At 39.6% G+C, this 19,423-nt stretch overlaps 1 long non-coding RNA gene across 5 annotated transcripts in view; it reads right to left on the bottom strand.

Moving 5' to 3' along the window:
* Positions 1-19,423, bottom strand: part of LOC104912692 — a 76,433-nt gene that overhangs the window by 6,084 nt on the left and 50,926 nt on the right. For 3 of the 5 annotated variants that reach the window (XR_004160985.1, XR_004160982.1, XR_004160981.1), the window contains 3 exons: positions 5,376-5,475; positions 4,515-4,624; positions 2,066-3,323 (listed from right to left, as the gene is read on the bottom strand). This is a non-coding gene — a long non-coding RNA (uncharacterized LOC104912692). Of the gene's footprint in view, positions 1-2,065; positions 3,324-4,514; positions 4,625-5,375; positions 5,476-19,423 lie in introns of those variants that run through there. The other 2 variants (XR_004160983.1, XR_004160984.1) reach the window with 2 other exon arrangements.

The raw sequence follows: 19,423 nt of genomic DNA, 5'->3' as shown, positions 1-19,423 counted from the left end.
CACAGGCAGGGCCACCAACCTCCCCATTTAATACCAGACCAAGCTGCCTAGGGACACATCCAACCTAGCCTTGAACACGTCCAGGGACGAGGCATCCACAACCTCTCTGAGCAGCTATTCCAGCATCTCACCACTCTCATAGTAAAGAACTTCTCACTGATATCCAATCTAAATCTTCTCTCCTTAAGGGGTAATAACCAGAAGGGTGAATCAGTCCAGGAAGTTTCCTAGAAATGTCCCTGACCCATGCCCCAAGGAGGCAGCACACCTCCCTACGGGTAGGGTCAGACTGACATACAAGCCCTTCGTTCCTCTCAGAAGGGAGCTGCCTATGACAGTCACCCTTCTGTCCTTCTGGGTGGAGGCAGTCTTTGAGGTGTGGGGTTGACCGCTTCATCCGAGGCAACCTCATGGGTGGACCTCCCTCCATGCCCTCCTTTACCTCTCTCTCGAGCTCCAGGGCCTCAAACCTATTTTGTAGAAGCACCTGGGGAAGCAAGGATGGTCAGGACGGGGAATGCCCACTTCGCCGAGCCAGTACTTATTTTCACTCCTTCTCTCACAGAGCAGTCAGGGGATCCACCACTGTCTGGTGAATAACACCTTGATGCCTTTCTGGGAGAGAGTTACACTGCTTTTGCCACTGCCCTGCTCCCCCCCAATTCTTCACTGTTGTTGCTAGGGGGAGGAGAGGCCAGGGGGCTCACTGCAGTAGGAACACTGTCTGCCTGCTGGTTTGCAAGACAGCATAGGGTGACGGGCTCCAAGTGGATCCTCAGCCTTTTTTTCATATATCAAACCAATGTTTAACCCCTGTTACAGGCTTAGAAACTAGGCAGCAAACACAGTGGTCAGACTTAGTCAGACAAAGTAGGCTTCTGTTGATAAAAGAAAAATCCTGCAATTTTTTGGAAATTGAGGTATCCATCTTGTGAAAAACACCTCTGCATCTGGAAACGCAGCTCCAAGCCCAGGTTCATTAAGCAGTGGTTTTTTTTCTACAAAATGGAGAGGCTGGGAGCCATAGGAAAGGCTTTGAAGCACTTCTGGCTCTGAGGAGCAGTACATTTTTAGCTCTCTCCTTTGTGACAGCAAAATGTGACCACAGGTGCTGGTTCTTTGCAGAGGCAGGAGTCTGAACATAAAGGTCAGTGTTGAAGAGACTGACTTGTAGGTATGATAGAATGAGTCCTGTAAGCAGGTCTTCATGCATGGCAAATGTTGACCATTGGGATTGTTGTGTGGGAGGTTAAAGGTTCCAGAAGGAAAAACAAAGAATCACAGTGAAATGGCAGCCAGGAAACAGGTAATTCAGGAGTGGAAATGCTCTCCAGTCCCATCTCTGACTGCTGCACTCCCTCTGCCTCTGTGCTTCTGTCCAGCCTGCGTTGTTTTTTAACGTTTCCAGTGAAACACATTTGACTGTTTCCCATGGGAAAATACAGCATAGCAACCATATGGCACGCACTTGCTGTCAAATCATTTTCTTTTATTTTCCTTTGATTTCATCAGTCCTATTTAACCACCCCTTAATAGTTCTTTTCTGTGTATTTCAGCCCTAAGAATTTCCCATGCAAACACATCCTTCAAATGTCTGCTGGCTGCTTTCCCTGCTTCAGGTTTTGGCCAAGTTATATGTAAAAGTGATCTTGAATTTCGTTTTTGTATGTTAGTGCTTCAAATGCTACGGTTAGGATTTTTGTGGCTTATTTTATGCTGGTCTTTGCTACTCCTCTGGGGCTCCTTCTTTTTAAGGGATAATTTCTTCTTATAGTCAGTCTGTGATCTGCAAGTGGAGGTCCAGGTACAAGAACAATTTGCAATAATTGCTTGACAGTCAGAATTGCAATAATAGCGGTGTTACTGGTTTTTAAAGAAGCTTTTTCTCTCTAGTGGCTATCTGCAGTTTCACCTAAAGTTCCTCAGGTGTAAGTTGTGTTGTTTTTTTTTCCCAGTGAATTCTACCATCAGGAAATTGGAAAGCTCTTTGAGTAAATAATCTTCCTTTAAAATCTCTTTGTCCTTGCACTCGAATCGTTTATTTGCTACAGATATAATCACAGAGATGGAAAAACCTACAATATTTCAGTCTTTTAGTTGCCAACTAGATTAACGTAACAGGTGGGATATTTTTTTCTTTCTGTTTCAGTTTTGGGTAGGGTTAGAGGGTGGTGATGGTAACCAAATGATACTGCTATGTATCATCAGGATAATTTTATTAATAATAATGAGGTTATTAGCTCACTTTCTCTGTCTAGCTTTGCGTTTCTAGAAGCCTTAGGAAGTTATACCTGTTCAAGAGGGCTATGGATATCTGCTGTAGTTAATATTTTCTTGATCAAATTAAAGAAAAGTCATTTTTAAGAAAAAATATTTTTTTGTTTTGGTTTCTTTTTAGTTTGAGACAACTCTTTGTTCTCTGATTAAAAAGAAAAAAATATATCGAATCAGGTTTTCCAGCAAGCAGGAAATCCAAGGGCGAGCTTTTTGTAATATATAACCGTTAAAAAAGGCGTCTAGAGTCTGAACTCAGAATCAGTAATAAATTGTATTTTTCTTATTTTGTAATCAACTCTACTAAGTATACTCTAAGTATACTAAGCATATATACTAAGTAGAGTATTGTGAATACATACCCTGTAAAGTCTTTATGTAAACACAACTGACTAGATGTATTTTCTATCTGAGAATCTGAACTGGTTTATAGACTGAAATATTGTTATATTGCTTTCAGAAAGCCTAAATATGATTGCTTTGCACCAGAAGTGATGGTATGTAGATTGACGAGCAGAATGTCTGCAGTCCATTAGAGTAGTGGAGGTGACACAGACACCGGAGAGACAGCGCAGTGAGGATGTTCGGGTTGGAAAAATTCCAAGTAGAACGCTAAAAAATACATAATGTTTTTGCTAATAAGTAAAACTTGGTCATACCCAGTGATTCCATAATGGTGATTAAATCATGGAGATTAAAAGTCAGTTGGAGATGCATGACAAGATATATAATCAGTAGGAAATACATGTAGTAAAATTAATAAGGAATGGATTAGCCAGATAATAGAGTGAGCTATGAACCAGGCTCTGACCTTGTGGCATGCTGCTTGGATGTCGCTGTGCAGTGATACATTTGTCGTGTACCGTTCTGCTTGAGGAGAGGGGCCTGCGTGTCAAACTTTGTCCTGAAACACATCTGTGCTCAGAAGTAGGTGAATCTCACGTTTGATCTTCTCTATTGAGGTTTTACTCCAGGGAATGGAGCCAACCCATGTTCTTAGATCAGTTCAGGCTTCATTAGGTGACTTTTCTGCCTTTGCAATCACCTGTCTTTTGTGGGAGAGTAGGTGTTAATTTAAATAATCTAAAACCAAAATAGCATGACATCTGAACAACTGTCAAGGTAGGTAAACACACAAGGTTTGTAAAGTTATCTGGATGGAAGATCCCAGAGTGCTTAAGGTGTGTTTGAAACTCATGAAAAAACTGCTTGTCTTCTTTTCCATCTAGTGCTAGTTTGAGTATTAGTCATGTCAAAGTCAAAGTGTATTTGCTCATGATCAGAGCTAGATGTAATGCTGGGCCCTGAGGAATGAGACAGGAATGAGGGATTAGGACTAAACTAGCATGACTTCTAGTTGTCAGGGGAGAAAGGCAAACAGCAACTCCCAGGTTGGGATAAGGATAACTTCTCACTCAAATCCTTTCACAAAAGACAATCCTCCATGCTTCTGTAGCAATTAATATTAGCCTCCATGCCTAGTTGGGCTTCAGACCATTACTAAACTGTGTCCAAATTTCAGGTTATTTTCCTTAATCATTCACTCATTCACTGATTTTTTTAATAGAACAGCTCGTCAATTAGCACTGTTAGAGTTTTGAGGTGATTAAATATATATGGCTAAATTCCCAGCGTTTCTCAATTCCACTGTTCCAAGAGGTAAAGCATCTTTAACAAACACATTTTCAAGGAAATTATAAATTTTTGTGTTATGAGTAATGCAATATTAAACACATACCTCAGCTCTGGAATTTTGTCTGCATCTTTGATGTTAGTGATCGAATATTCATTCCCTTGATTATTCAAATAATTAGATATTTTATCCATTTCTTTCAAATGCTCAGAAATAAAAAGGCAAATTTCTTGAAGGGGTGTTCAATATTTAGTTTACTGTCAGCAGAGGAGTCATTAGGCAGGAGGATGGTGTGACAGGGAAAAAAGTGTTTGTTGCTGAAGGCCTCAGACTTTCTAAGTGAATGCTTTGAAATTTTACTGTATTGAAGGAAGTTCTTGCTCAAAAACTGCATGTCAGATCCTCACTTAAGGATGCTTATCACACTTCCAGCAGCTTTAATGGAAGGAGAGTCAGGCCAAACTGGGGAGCGCTGGATGTGGATGAAGGATCTAGTCAAGCACCCCTTCTGCTTTGGCTTAACTGGTGTTTCAAGACTATATTGTGAGGAAATTCTGCATTTTGCCCTTATGCAGAAGAGGCAACAGATACACATAAAAATACTTACAGGTCATGTATAATTAAAACTGGATGCATACATTCCCCGACTCCTTTATGAACAATAGACGCTGACACTGGTGAAATCCCATCATTTTTAAGGTTATAATTTAGCAGTGGCTGAAAAAGAAATGTAACATATTTAGATCTTTATTATACTTAATTGCTTTAAGCTTTCTGACAATTGCGTGGATGTCACAGAGGATTAGAATGAAATCAATTCAAATCTCATGCATAATGTGCAAAAAATTTTTTGTTTGTTATAATTCCTACCATTTTGTATTAATTATAATCAAGAGAGAATGTAGGCTGCAGTTGTCTTGTTAATGATAAATACAAATATAGCAACAGTATCTTCATTTTATGTATTTATTTTGCTCTGGGTCTACCTTGTGTAAATCATATCTGTAAAGAAAGAACAATGGGAGCTTGTCACTATCTGTGCACTGTAGAAATGAGTGCGTTTAGAAAGTAAGTGTGCACATTATTTTTATTGAGGGATAAAATAGAAAAATGCCTTGCATCACTTTCTGCTACGGATTTTTGTTCTGGCTTCGTGCTCTGTGCTTATGTAAGCATGAAGAAATATATTCTTTAAAAAGAGACATAAGTAGTTTGAAACAATACTTGATTGGTTACATTGTGTCAAGTATTATATAGAAAAAAGACTTCAGCACAAACCCTAAAATAAAATACTGTAATATATATACATGATATATTAATACCTATACCTTCTTTTGGGACAGTGCATATGTATTATAGCTAAAACACCGACAGTAAAGTAGCAACAAATGGGACAAACATGTAACAGTAAATATGTGTACATGGTATTTCCTATCAAAGGCCATAAAGGCTTAGAATCTCACCTTACCTTCTTCTGTAACTTTACTACTCACAGACCCACAGGTTGCAGTAACACTGGTGAGATACGTTCAGAGATACGAAAGGCAAGTCCCTTCTGAACTGCAGTGCTGACAGATACAAAGAGTTAAAGACATGATTGCTTTTATTCTTTCTTGTTAATGTAAGTTTGTAAAATCCCTTTACAAATATAAAAATAGTCAAGTAACTGCTGAAGAAAAACAACCATATGCAAGAGGCTCTTCTTTTTCTTCAATGCTAGATCAGAAAAAAAAGATTGCAGTTGTTGCAAAGGAATCAAGGAGAAAGAGGACAACAGGCAGCATTAAAAGCAGGCGTTTTCTTTTCTTGCTTTGTTTCTCTTCAAACTAAAAAGGATGTGAGCTCGCTGTATTCTTTCCTTTAACAACAATATTCCATTCATACCAAAAGAGTCCAGTGTTTCTATCAGGCTCAAACAAAACACTAAAATAATTCGTTAAGCAATATATAAAATATCGTCTTATGGTGGCCAAACAAGTTTCTGTACCAGCAAAATAATGCACTGTCCTTATCTGATGGATCCTTACTGAATGGCATGAGTTGGCACAGATTGTCAGCCAAATACAAGAAGTGACTGGCGGCACTGCACTGGGCCATGAGTCCAGAGTACTCCATGAGACACCACAAGAGACAGAGAAGGTAGGTACAATGTCAAAGACTGTATTTTGGAAAGTCTCCCTTGCCATAAGACAAACCACTGACTATTAGAACAAAATCAGAGCCAATTCATATCGCTTTATGTCAGGTGTCAATTCATAGCACATGACATAAGGCACAAAGTCATGACACCAAGTGTCTCATTTATGGTCAAATGTTTATAACTCCTCTGTAGCAGTACATCAATTTCAAAGGTGACAGTGCTGAATGGAGATTTAGAATACATTAGGCTGTGGAAGCAAAGTGTTTGCTATGGAAGCAATCAGCAAACTACAGAAAGGACTTTTTAAATTGAGGCTGTGGCTATCTTAGAATCCAAGATGACCAAAGAAGAAGGAAAGGAGGCCCAGTCTCTGATAGCTTGAAACAGTGAAGCAAAGAACATTTATCCTCTATGTCAGCCTATCAAGGAGCTGGGAATCTGTGCAAGGAATCTTAAATCTGTCAGGCAATCAAGTCAATAGATCTAATCCTAAAAGAACCTTTCTGAGTCTTTCCTTAGTTAGTTTGGAAAGGTGGGTGTGGATTATCTCTGGATGCAGTGACTGTGAAGTTCAGTTAATGGCTATGCAGTTCTGTTCCTTATGCGGTGGTGCTTAGTCACGGAAAGATTTTACAGAGGAGCCCACACAGTGAATATGAGCCAGAAGTAGAGCCACAGAACTATTCTTGAAAGCAGCCAACTGAACCTGTAACTCTTTTCAATGGGGAGAAGTAAATAAAATCCTAAGTAAGTAAGTGGAAATTCTACAGAAATCTTCTAATATTTCATATTAAAAAAAAAGTAACTTCATAGCTCTCAGAGTGACTGATAAGAAACAGTCAAGAAAATGTACACATTGTTCTAGAGTAGACCTTGTCCTACCAAAACTGCTGAGCACAGCTTTTTTATTGTTGTATTAATGCAATTTATTTATTGTGAAACGTTTGCATTATTGAATCCTATTTTTCTACCAGCTGGTCATACTGTGAAAAGCAAACCATCCAGCCTAAATAAATAAAACAGTACCATTGTGCTGGTATGTCAGAAGGTAGGCTTTCTGTATAATGGAAATGCAAATATGGAAGCAATTATTATTTCATGGATAAACGAAACTTACGGAGAGATGGTGCAATGCTTTTTCCCCTCTTCTGATAATCATTAGGTCATCACATAGTAATCCATCTTTTGTTTGCCATATAGCATACATTGTAATGTTCTGCTGTTATGGAAGAATGGAATTTCAAAAGGGCTTATGAACATCTCCTTTCTGATCTCGTACCTCCTTGACCAGAGGCCGAGGTACTGAATTACCAAAGGTCTCCAAAAGTTATTTCACAAACACATCCCTGGGCTGAAGATCACTTGAGATAATAGCTATTTTTCTACGGGCCTCTTTTTCATCTTTGAAACAATTCTCAGCACACTGTACTTCGTGGGTAGCTCTCTGCACTCCAAACAAGTAACTGATGACTATGCTTTTTACTCACTGCGTCCCCTATTTTTTGCAGTCATTTCAAGGCTCCGGAATTACACTAATTAAGATTGGGAATGCCATGATCTCAAACAAACCAGTAAATATATATTTTAACATTTTTATGTGTTTGTTTTCTAGACAAGCAATGAAGTGTGCAGCTGAAGTGCAGGAGGAATTGAAGGTTTTAAGTTGGAGAGATTGGGGTATCAGAAAGGGAGGACTGCAAAGGTGAATCTCAGTGGAGGAGGAACAGAAGTGTGAGGGCTCTAAGCTGGGCACTGTGAAGTGGGGTTCTGGTAGTGTGGGCTCAATCGTTATTGCGGTAATCCTACTTTAATCCTAGCATATACCCTGACCTTGAGGAAAGGAATCTGAGAACAGAATATTGTCTGCTTACCTCCCTGCCATCCTTGACTTTGCAGCTCTCAGCTAAGACCTGTTTGAATAAGCAGCTACATTTCTTGGTGCTTATCCAAGGTAACTAAAACCGAAACTTTTGCAGATCACCTTTTACATTAAATTTCTTTTCCTTAGGAAATAAATTTGCACTTCAGCTTGGCCTATGCTACATAAGTAAGTATACAAATCAGGACATTTTTCTGATTGAAAGGGCACGCAGAGATTGCTCCAGGCTATTAATACCATGCTTGTGTGGAATAAACAGAGATAACCAAGAATTTACTTTGCAGAGCTCAAAACTGATAATGCATACAGCTGAAAGAGTACTGTTTTTCCAGTGCAGCACACCTTCATAATCACTTATGGAAATAGTAGTGTTTTTTAATATTTTTAGTGACATTTACAAGGGTTCTGACTAAAAGGTGTAAAGGCAGGACTCAGTTCCTGTATCGAGGCAGCACTATTTGAAAATTATCTGACAAACCACATTAAAGCTATCTCACGTATCTAGATGAGAAAGCAAAGCATTGTAATTTCAATTCAGAGCTAAAGCCGAACTGAAAGAAGTTCCAAAATAGCTTCCAACCTAGAACTTTCAAGCTTCTGAATGGCTTTGAATCTGAATTTCATTTTATCTCACATCTGCATCTGCTCTTTTATAAATGACAGAGAACTTCCCATTGTTTTTAACGGGCCAAGTGATGTGTCATGGGCAAGGTCAAAGAAGTGACTGAGCATTTACAAAATCAAGATATGAACATATTCACAATTCATAAGTCATTGTGCCCTGTGCAGTGACACTTTGCAGGCACAGCTAAGAGGGAGATGGGGGTGAACGAGACTGTGCTGGATTCTGTGCTGCAGAATGAGGTCTGAATTATTTCGGGGTCCTCTTGGCCCGAGAGCAGGCCTATTCACCTGAATAGACTATACTTGTGAAATTATTATTTTAAAATTCTGTTTCTTCAGTGTATTCAATAAAGGCTTTAATTCAGTATGGTAGGACCAGCGGTGTTCCAAGACATTTCTCCTTTCATGCTTGTTAGATAATTCTTTCCTAACTTAGAGGTAAGAAAGTCTGTCTTTATCTCCAGGAGATGAAAGCAGGAGATAGTCCTGTCATACGGATTGGTTTTGCTTGCCTGTCTGGAATTTTTATCACAGTGCCAGATCCTTCACAGAACAAAGGAACAGAGAGGGAAAGCCTGGACAGCATTCTCTGGAGCCTGCTTGAGGTCCTCAACTTCTGAATATTTCAGGCAGCATCTCTCGCTCTGAATGAAAATGGACAAATGAAAACGTGGAATGAGTTTTCAAGGACAGGATTGGTTGGAAGATTTATCATGGTATGGGATAGCTTTCTGGTGAAAAGTTATGGCAAATTAGCCTGAATATAGTACTTAAATATATGGCACAAAGCAATTCCAGACAGCTAGGGCAATAAGCAAAGTAGCCTACAGGTCTTTCTTTTTCATCTGGACAGTTTGGGAATGAGTCTCTGATTGATTTCTCTCACAGTAAACTCTGCAGCTGGTGAGCAAGAAGGGAAAAAAGTCAATATTTGCTTTTAAAAATATTCTGAATGTTTTGTACTCTGGCCACTATGTTTTCCTATTCTCCATGTACATGGTATTATATAAAAGTTGCCTGCTTTCCTTATAGTGCTAAGGAAACAAATTTAATTGTAGAAAAAACAGCAGCAGTTTGGAGGTGGTGGCAGGAAAGTACAGGACAGAAGCTGAAAGGAAGAGGGAAGGAAGACAAAACAAAGAACATCATCTCATCACTCCCCTAGCTGCCATAAGAGCAATCAGCTCAAGAGAACATTTCTTTCAAGCTGCGTTCAATCTGCTGCAGTTTAAAATGTCTCAAGTGATAGGGAATATTTTCTCACTACTTATGGAAAAGTTAGAGTGTGTCAGTTCAAACCAGTAAATATCTGGTTTGGCGGTGACTTTTACAAGTTGCCTGCTCCGCTGAGCTCAGTACGCAAGATAACAGCTCACATTCTACAGTCAGTTCCTTAATTGTCTTGTCTTCCCCCCAGAGATTTGTCAGGAAGCCATCTGATGATATCCCAGATAGATTTGCTATGCCAGTAAAGCACTGGTTTGACTTTGACATGCTTTCTGGTTTACTGAAGATGCCTTCCTGGGAGGAGGAGATGACTCAGCAGCTGCTCCAGTGCTTGTCCTCCTCACCTTAAAAACAGTTCTCTTTAAATGCATTTCCTTTAGGGGTTATTCAAGTTTCTCATCATACATTCAGCAGAAAAGAAGAACAAAAATCTTCCCCCAAACAATGTTCTGTATTTTTGAAAGCAGTTTTAGGGTAAGAACTCTATAGTATCTAGGACAGAGTGGAATATAAATTAACATGGAAAGGACAAAAGAAACTTCAACACAGTGAATGGAATCCAGAATTTGTTTCGTAATGAAATTCTTACTTCTTAAATAGACCCATACTCTTCTCCTTTCTTCACAGATTTTCCACTGAAAATTTTTCATTAGGAGTCATGAGGCAGAGAGTGAAGAGACCCAAAGACCCCATTGCTGTGTGAATTCACATTATTTTTAGCTCTCCTGCATGAAAAATTATGGAGGAGAAATTTTAGGCTTGTAGAATGATACCTCACCTATATGCAAAAATATAATTCCAAAGTAAATCCTTATGATGTCATCAAATTACTGTATTAAAAATCATAACAAAAATACCTGTTCAGGTAAGACACTCTAATGTACAAAATATAAATTAATTCTCAGAAAACCAACTTGAATGAAGCCTGCATTAAACCTATTCTGTGGCTGATTATACCTGCTTTGAAAAATTGTCTTGTTCCTATCTACAATCACACTGGCACAATAATAAAATCCTCAAGCCTTGGCTGCAGCCATGGCGCAGAAATTAGATAGAAAACTTCGGAAATAAAATACAGTTTGATTTTGTTAAAGTGCTTTTCTCCACAGCACCTGGAGGAAAAGTTAAAAAAAACACTCAATATGTTCTTTGGCTGAATAATTGCCTAGTGGATATGTGAAGCAGAAGGGGGCATCTATATTTGCCCCAGTAAAGCTGCATAAAAATCATACAAGCAAGCTGAGGAAATACGTACTAGGACTAATCAACACTATTACCAAGGTGTCTGCAAATATACTTTCCTAAGAAATTTAATACTCAGTTCTAAAAGTAGGAAGGTCTTTCAGACAGAGTTCTGTCAGTTCTTTCATTAACTTAAATCATGTAAGACTGTACTCATGTATAAATTGCAGTGCACATTAAGCTATGAAGTGTATCAGCATTCACAAAGCCAGAATTAAGATTCTAAATGGTCCTTATAAATTGGAAAGCTGGTCAGAATTCAGTGAGATGACATGCAAAGAAGATGTTGAGATGACAGAAAAAAAGAGGATGTTCTGAGATGACAGAAGCAGAAATCTCACCTGCCTATATGTTAACAGCAATCTCATATATAATACATCCAAAGAACTGGATGGGCACCAACAGCCACAGCCCATTGGTACATGAAGGCTGCTACTGTCCTCTACATTCCACTGTCTGCAATAGAGGAAGGGAAAGGAGATACCACTGATTTTCAGAAAGTATGAAGTTGAAAATTCACAAACATTTTCAATTCTAAAAATACTTCAACTTCACTTTTTTTGGTTATTGAATAGAGGGACAGACAAAATATTAAGTGTGACTGAAAGGTTGGAGGGCTCCCCTGTGCAGTAAGGGCATGTGCCAATGATCATAGAATCATAGAATCACAAGGTTGGAAAGAATCTATAAGATCATCTAGTCCAACCATCCTCCCATCACCATTTCTACCACAAGCTACTAAGCCATGTCTCGTAGCTCCTCACCCAGACGCCTCTTGAACACTGCCAGGGACGGTGCGTCCGCCACCTCCCTGGGCAGCCATTCCAGTGCCTGACCACTCTCTGAGAGAAAAAGTTTACCTTATGTCTAACCTAAACCTCCTCTGGTACAGCTTGTGGCCATTTCCTCAGGTCCTGTTTGTTGCCTGGGAGAAGAGGCTACTGCTACTGTCAGCTGCTTCAGGGTTAGCGATGGCAGTTCCTGAAAGAAATTTCTGACCAATCTGGATGTGGATGAAAATTTTCCATAGACTGTGTGCTGTAAATCCCTTAAAGAACTAGAAATCCCTCTCCCAAGCATTAATTTTCTACATCTATCCTTTTTTCTCTCCTCTGTTCTTTTTGCTTTTCTGTTTTCTCCCCACTGTGACAGAGCTGGGTGGCCTCCCCAGCTGGCACAGTCTCTGAGGACAGGATGCTGCCCAGTGCATTATCTCTACATACATATGGGTCCCCACTAACAACAACAAAAAAATCTGAAGAATTATCTTGAAGCATCTATCTTTCCTAGCGGTATCACTGTGAGTAGACCTACCAGTAGCAATATTTGTGGACAAAATACATTTTAGAAAGCTAAGCAGATATTTTTAACCAAAACAATTACATTTTTTTGGCAAAAATAAACCCTGTTCTCTCCAAAAGCAGCTTTAGGAGCAATGCAGCCACTTCTTGGAAGCCTCCTTGTTTTGGTCAAGTTTCTTTCTCCTGGCAGAAGGATTTGAATAAAATGGTATAACAGCTTTCTCTCATCTGAAATCTTTTCCCACAGACAATATGTTACTTGGTCTTGTTAATGAGTCTAATTAAGTCAGAATCTGTAGGAAAAAATGTAGCCAAGAATAATTGAAAACAATTCTTTTCACATCGCCTACTGAAAAAGATCTGCTGTTGAAATAGAGAAAACAACAATGCAACTGGGTTGTCAGAGATGCTTATAGTTCTAAAATCCCCATAGCCATAAACTTCACAGTCAATGTACAGCAACAGCCTCTGCACAAGACACAAGGCAAAGAAAATGAGGCTATTTTCTGAATACGATTTGTCCTCAGCACTAGCAGTGAAACTGTCCATACTTTACCTAAAGCAAACAGATTTTTTTTTGCTTTAATGCGTGTCTATTCACTGTGAATTGTTGTCAAACTCGCCCTCTTGAATCTGCTAAGTTCTGTCTGCCAGAACCTCTGCCCTTTCATAGAACAGAGGAAAGGCACAGTGACTGAAGCTCATTTTCTTCTTAGCCGTATCCAGTGGCACCTGTAGACTTGACTTAGCCTGTGATACGGCTGTATTTGGCCCAGTATTTGCAAGGGTTTTAACTTCTTTCTCTTGGTCTACTGGATGTTCGAGTCCTGCGTCCAGTATTCTTTTATGCTTACCTGCTTCTATATCAGTCATTTAGGAAATCAGCTTTTCAGGTAAAGTGCTGTCCTACTTCCTTTGCTAAAAATAAAACAAGTCAGATTACATGTAATGAGATACTGGCTGATAAATTAAGAGCTCAAGAGACTGCTTTGTTTTCTATTCTTAAAGGTGTAAGAAGTGTCAGTACCACTCAGAGCTTGAATGCCATCTCACCAGGCAGGGATTATTGGAGAATAATGTGATTTTAGGTATTTAAATATAACATATAAAATAACATGTTAATACGTGAAGGAGTATTCTCCAATTTTTAGGATTAACTACAGCTAATTAAAATATTATTTTCAACAGACAGAAATACTAATTACTCCTTTAACTGTGATTCCATTTATAGTAAAACACGTTTAAAATTCCATGAAGAAAACCAGTGAGAAGTGAGCATTCATATCCACCATGTTTGTGGGCTAGTAACAAATTCAGTTTATCTGTAATGTATTCAAATTAATACAAAGTAAACCAGTACATTTACCAGGAAAACTCTCCTTCTTTTTCGAAGCTCAACGATACCAGGAATTGAAGAGAAATAAAAGTAGTAGATAAAAATAGTATTAGAGCTCAAAACAGAACAAATATATAAATTAAATAATAATTAAAAAAACTTTGACACAGGTTGCCATTTCTTACAGCATTTACTCAACCAAATCATCCATCGTGCTTTGATCAGTTTGAGGAGCAAGGTAGTTTTCTTTCTAAAGATCTCAAAGGAACACCGGTAGAGCAGAGGCTGCAGGGAATGCTGACATTTCACTCCAGAAGTTGGTACCCAAATCTTTTCGCCTTGAGCAAGAGAGCACTGGGATCATGGAAATAATTACAGAACGTTGCAGCTACTGGCTCTTTCAGTGTTAGTTTAACCTGTACCCTGCAGGATTCCTGTTTATTTAAGACCTCCAAGTCCCCATATTACTCTTGTCAGCAGGAGTTAAGGACACTTCAGAACAAGGAAGAAGAAAAATTCACAGCCTTTGCCAGCCACCCTCATCTGCTCGTCAAACCAGCCTTGCCCAGATCTTATGGCCTGAAGAATTAGAGCAGGACTTCCTAGCAAGGAAACTAACGCCAAGAAAATAGAAATCCTTCTTTACAGCATAAGAGGGCTTTGCTCCCTAGCAACCTCCATCCTTACAGAACCAAATTTTATCAGGAGTGCTGTGCTCCCCAGCTCACCTACTTTATCTCAGAGCAGAACTCACAGGAGATGTGAGAAGTGCAGCAGACTCTCCTTTGGAAGCTCGTACCACACAAGCTGTTGATCTTTCTCTTTACTGGGACTGCAGATGGTCTGTCACTGTTAAGACACTTTGTGCAGCTGCTCATCCTAAATTACTCCACAAACTTCTGCTGCTTTCTTTCCTTTTGCTTCTATTCTTTCACCGGTTCTTGGTGTCTACCTTGCCCGTGGTTCTATGGGAGACATACACCAATCATGTTTTGGTGGCTTTCCTTGGGGTATGTCTTAGTGGTTTTTAATTTTATTTTTCGAAGTACATACAATTTCTGTGGAAAATCAGAGCAGCATTTGGGGAGATATCTCAGACCAGCTTACCAAGCAGCAGCAGTGCTCACTGGATTGGACACTGGCATGGAGCTCTGAAGACCTGGTTGTCGACTGTCGTCAGCCCAGGCACATAAAGCAGCTTTGGATAAGTCCTTTCACCTCTCTGTTTATGGAATCTCTGCATATTTGGCGTTGATTTTCAAAGTTTCTGTAAATTAAGAGCATTCACTTCCATATGTTTTCATAGAGCCTGATAAATGTGGCCCTTGTTTCATTTGAGCTTACCAGAGTATGAAGAAATAACTAGAGGAGTCCTACATTTCAGAGTTGAAATCAGAAGTACAACTGCCAATCCTTATTTGTGCCTACGCACTTTCTTCTTATCTAGCTCTTTCTTTAAGACATAATCAAAATTACCTCTTGTTGTACAGAAAATTAACCAACCAAATAACCCTTGCTTCTTACAACTGAGGAAAGTGCAAGGTACAAAACAAAGTGATGTATCTTGAAACAATTAATCAAATGCAGTTCATTATTCTTACAAGACCACACTGACATACTTCCAGGTTTGGAGATTAGTTACTTTCTGAAATGTTTTAGGAGCTTATTATGGTCATATTCACAATTGGCCTCAGAGAAGGACATGGACTTGGAGCTCGTTCAGAGTAATTTAATTAATCTTATTCAAAAAAGCAACAGCCAACCATTACGACCCAAGTCAATACTAAAATGATTTCCCAAAACTCATTACAAAGTCACTTTCAGGAAACAACTGGTGTTCCAGAACTCAGAGGCTAAACTATAAATTTAATTTTCTTTAAAGTCTGTAAATGAACATTTTTTAAAAAATGGTGTATTTCCATTTCCTTTAAATAAAGTATAGTGCCTTGGGAGGCATGTCTTCTTTTTTTGTCTAAATCCTCATTTTTTAAAAAAGTTAATATATTTGGTATGTTTGTTACCACATCATAGTGCCTAGAAATACAAACAAAACTCATTTTACTTCAAGAAAATAAACACGCAGCATAAATTTAATCTGCCTGCCTGCCTACCAGATGGAGAAAAAAACAGGGCCAAGTCACTGACAGAGTAACTGTTTAATCACATCAGCTTGATGTTGACTTACTTATAAATACAAACAAGTCCTCTTGCACCCTTGGGAACTCACCATGTTTTCTCCCAGTTTTTGAAAATAAACGCAAATTAATTCTTTATTCACTGTTCAGATCACTACAGAGAAAATACCATATTTATTACCAGTGGCTCATTTGGATACCTGTATCATGATCCATCGGGAGATAAATCGCTCCGTTTCATAAACTGAGTCAGCCTCCAGTTAAGTAGAGAAGTTTCTGTACTAGTTCTGATGAACTTTTACTGTAAACATTAAAATTTATGTAATTCAATTTCACAGACTGTGCCACTTCAACAAGATGTTTACTCAGGAACAATCAATAGGTGCCTTGACAATGCTCTCGCAGGATAAGGATTTAGTCAGTACCAACAGGTATATATTAGACTTTGGGTCATTTTTGTAAATATTTCTTTCTATTTAAATTAATAAAATCATTTCTCTGTGGAGTGAAGGAATACACAGAGCAGTAAAGAATGGTGAATATTTGTCTCAGAATATCTCAGAATTGGCAATGGAATAGAGAAGAGAGTACAGTTCTCGTAGCACTGCTGACTTGAGGAACTACAGCCAGTAAGAAAGGAAAATTCTGCCCTTCCAAAAAAGCACTGTAACACCCCATCTAGTTCTTTATAACACTGTGGTGTCATTGATTTGATCATTGTCATAGGCATATTCCGCAAATCAGGTAAATAATACTCGGGGAATATTAGAAAATGAGAGGAGAGACACATGTTGAAGAGAACAGGTGGGTTAATAAGGTAACAAATAAATACATTTGTCCAGAACTGCAGAAATGTCAGTACTTGCCTGCAATTACATGTAGCCAGGAACATTGTACATATGCTTGAATTGCTTTTTCAAATATGCACTTTTTTGGTTCTTTATGGACTTTTCACTAAGATCTCTGTGGTGAACTCAAGCAAAGATAGGAGCAAGGAAGACATGAGGAGTCCAGCCTCTTTCATTTTCAGTAAATGAATTTTAAACGGCTAATTACAAAGATAACTATTAAAATATCTTGGTAACACTTAGCTCTGTCAAAAATGTCATGAAGAGATTTTCTGGCACTGTGTTCCAGCACTACAGATGCAGTGAGCTGAACATATCTGCCCTGGCCTGGTGCGGTGATTGAAAAACCAGCATGTCTGCTGTTCTGGTGGCTTATTTTAATTCCTTCTGTAACCCTGTATGAACTACAGAGCTCTATTCAGGACCGGCAAGGGCTGAATAACTGGTTTTGCTTGGCAGGTAACCTTCCTTACGCTGCCAGTCAGTCCAGCAGAAGATAAGTCACTGATCTCCTATGAGAAGAAGCACTTAAGAGATGAGTCAGACCAGCATTGGGCAGATCCAAAAAAGGCAAGATCCAAAAAATACAGTAAGATACCTGAACCTAATTATGTATTCCTGTATCTTTCCCTACCTCTGCTAAACTGTTGTTCTCCTTGAGAAGTACTTAAAATGCACACGGGCCTCCCTGTTTGTCTTGAAAATTCCACTAGTATCTAAAGAACAATCAGTAATTTTTATACCAACAACATTCATAGAAACAGTTCTCAGATCAAAGACCGGATTCAGCCTCCCGGCACTGCTGCCAGCATACATGTGATGTATACTTGGGCACAGTGCTCATGCAATGCACAGCTGAAGTGGGCACATCATCTGGATTTTCATTAATCTGGAAGCTCAGCGTGAGCTGCTGGATACTCATGAGCGTGGAACAGATGCTCAACATCATCAAATTTAGTCTGACAAAGTTCCTGGCTGGAGAAAGGGAGCTTGTGTTGGAAAGTCATACAATAACCCTAAAAAGAGATGCTCTGAAGGACCGGTGCAGTGCTTTTTCCAGCCAATTAGCCTTAAACTGCCTTCTGCACAGTGCCCTGTTTTCAACAAGACTGTCTTCCCACTCATCCCTTTCTGAAATACAGATTAACACCCCCTAGGCAGATAAGAATATTGACTGCAAACGTCTGGAAGTACAGATTAGCCTTCAGAACAGAGAAGGGAGCAGTTGCACACACAGAGATATGGGCATGGGGGACTGGCTGGAGCTGTCTAAGTACATAACCTCATCCCTCTCCTTAGCCCAAATGGTTCCTGCTGAGTGGTTCACAGCTCTTCTGGCTTCCCAGGTAAAACATACTTCTGCTGGGGACTCCATCTTCATCAAGACTTGTGAGGGTGCCAAGCACTTTGGAAGGAAAGACACAGATGCTTCCTTGTCCCCCTGAGTTTTCAAGCCAGGGGTCAAACATCAGTGCCACTTCTCTGCGAAGCACAGCTGGTAAATGGGATTTCTGCTCACGGGTATCACTGGGCAGTTCATCTAGCATGCTGGCTGCCTCAGATAGCAGCTCTGAACCATACAATTTGCCTCGCTGTGCAGAGAAGGCTGTGCCCTAACACAGTTTTGTATCCATCCCTGGCACCTGGGTTCAAAGAGGTGGGAGCTGCAGGGAATAAGCCAGTTACTGGTTCTGGCTGGCTGAGCCCAATAGGCAAGTGAAAGAACTGTGCTACAGAGCCTGCTGTTGATCTCCAGCTAGCGTAACTCAACTTATTTCTGCTGGCATCAATAGAAATGAGCTGATTCACCCCATTTATAGTTTCTTCTTGTCTACTTACTGCATTTTAACAACTGCCAGGCACAAAACTACCTGACTGGGGACATTAGACACAAAGACTTTGCACTCTTAATGTTTTGTTTGGCTAAAGACTAACAAAGAGAAAAACTTAGACTTCTGATGGGAAAGCTAAAGCCCTGAACACTTAGCACTAATACCGTGGTTTTCAGTTTCTAAACACTTTGCAAACATTAATTAATTATTCCTTTCAACAGCACTTGGTTATTTTTAGTTACTAGAGAGCATATTTACTAAGTTAGCTCCATTCATGCACAGCACGTTGTTGGCAACAGGCAGGAGCGTAAACTGATCCATAACCACATGCTGTAATTTGCAGCAGATTTGCTTCACCGGACACCATCAGCACAGCTCCAGAGGCAGCCCAGGGGAGTGCCCGCCCCTCCTTGTGTCCTGTGGTGGTGATAACCTTTGCCTTCTGTGCTACACTGAGTGGAAATACCGAATCTGTTTGCTGCCCCACTTGGCTAATTCCACAGAAATGGATGTCAAACAGCAGCTTCCAGCTTGACACACACAAAAAAAAACAGTAACAAATTTTGTTATGCATCTCGCCAAATTATCCATTACAGCACAGAAGTGATGGAGAATAGGCAAATGTCTAATAAAGCATGAGAATGACACTGTCTCCGTGCAACGGTGGCATTTCCTGCATAGAATAGTCATTAAAAACTCAAAATATTCCTGTAGTCTATCAGGAATTTGCCAATAAATCTCACAAAACAAACCCAAACCAATCTCAGCCAAACCAAACCAACTAGAGAGTGAAGTATGAACCGTCCTAAAACTACAAAGAGCCCAGCAAGAAGGAATAAGGTCAGAATGTGTGGCTGCAGGCGCACCTCCCTGCTCTGCGCAAGTCCCACTGAAGACCTGAACCAGTGCTCAGCTTTCTAAAAGAGCAGGAATTACCACTGAGTTCTTGTTT

Source organism: Meleagris gallopavo, chromosome 11 (assembly GCF_000146605.3).
Source record: "Meleagris gallopavo isolate NT-WF06-2002-E0010 breed Aviagen turkey brand Nicholas breeding stock chromosome 11, Turkey_5.1, whole genome shotgun sequence".
Taxonomy (NCBI): Eukaryota; Metazoa; Chordata; class Aves; order Galliformes; family Phasianidae; genus Meleagris; species Meleagris gallopavo.
This window is presented reverse-complemented; position numbering and strand designations above follow the sequence as displayed.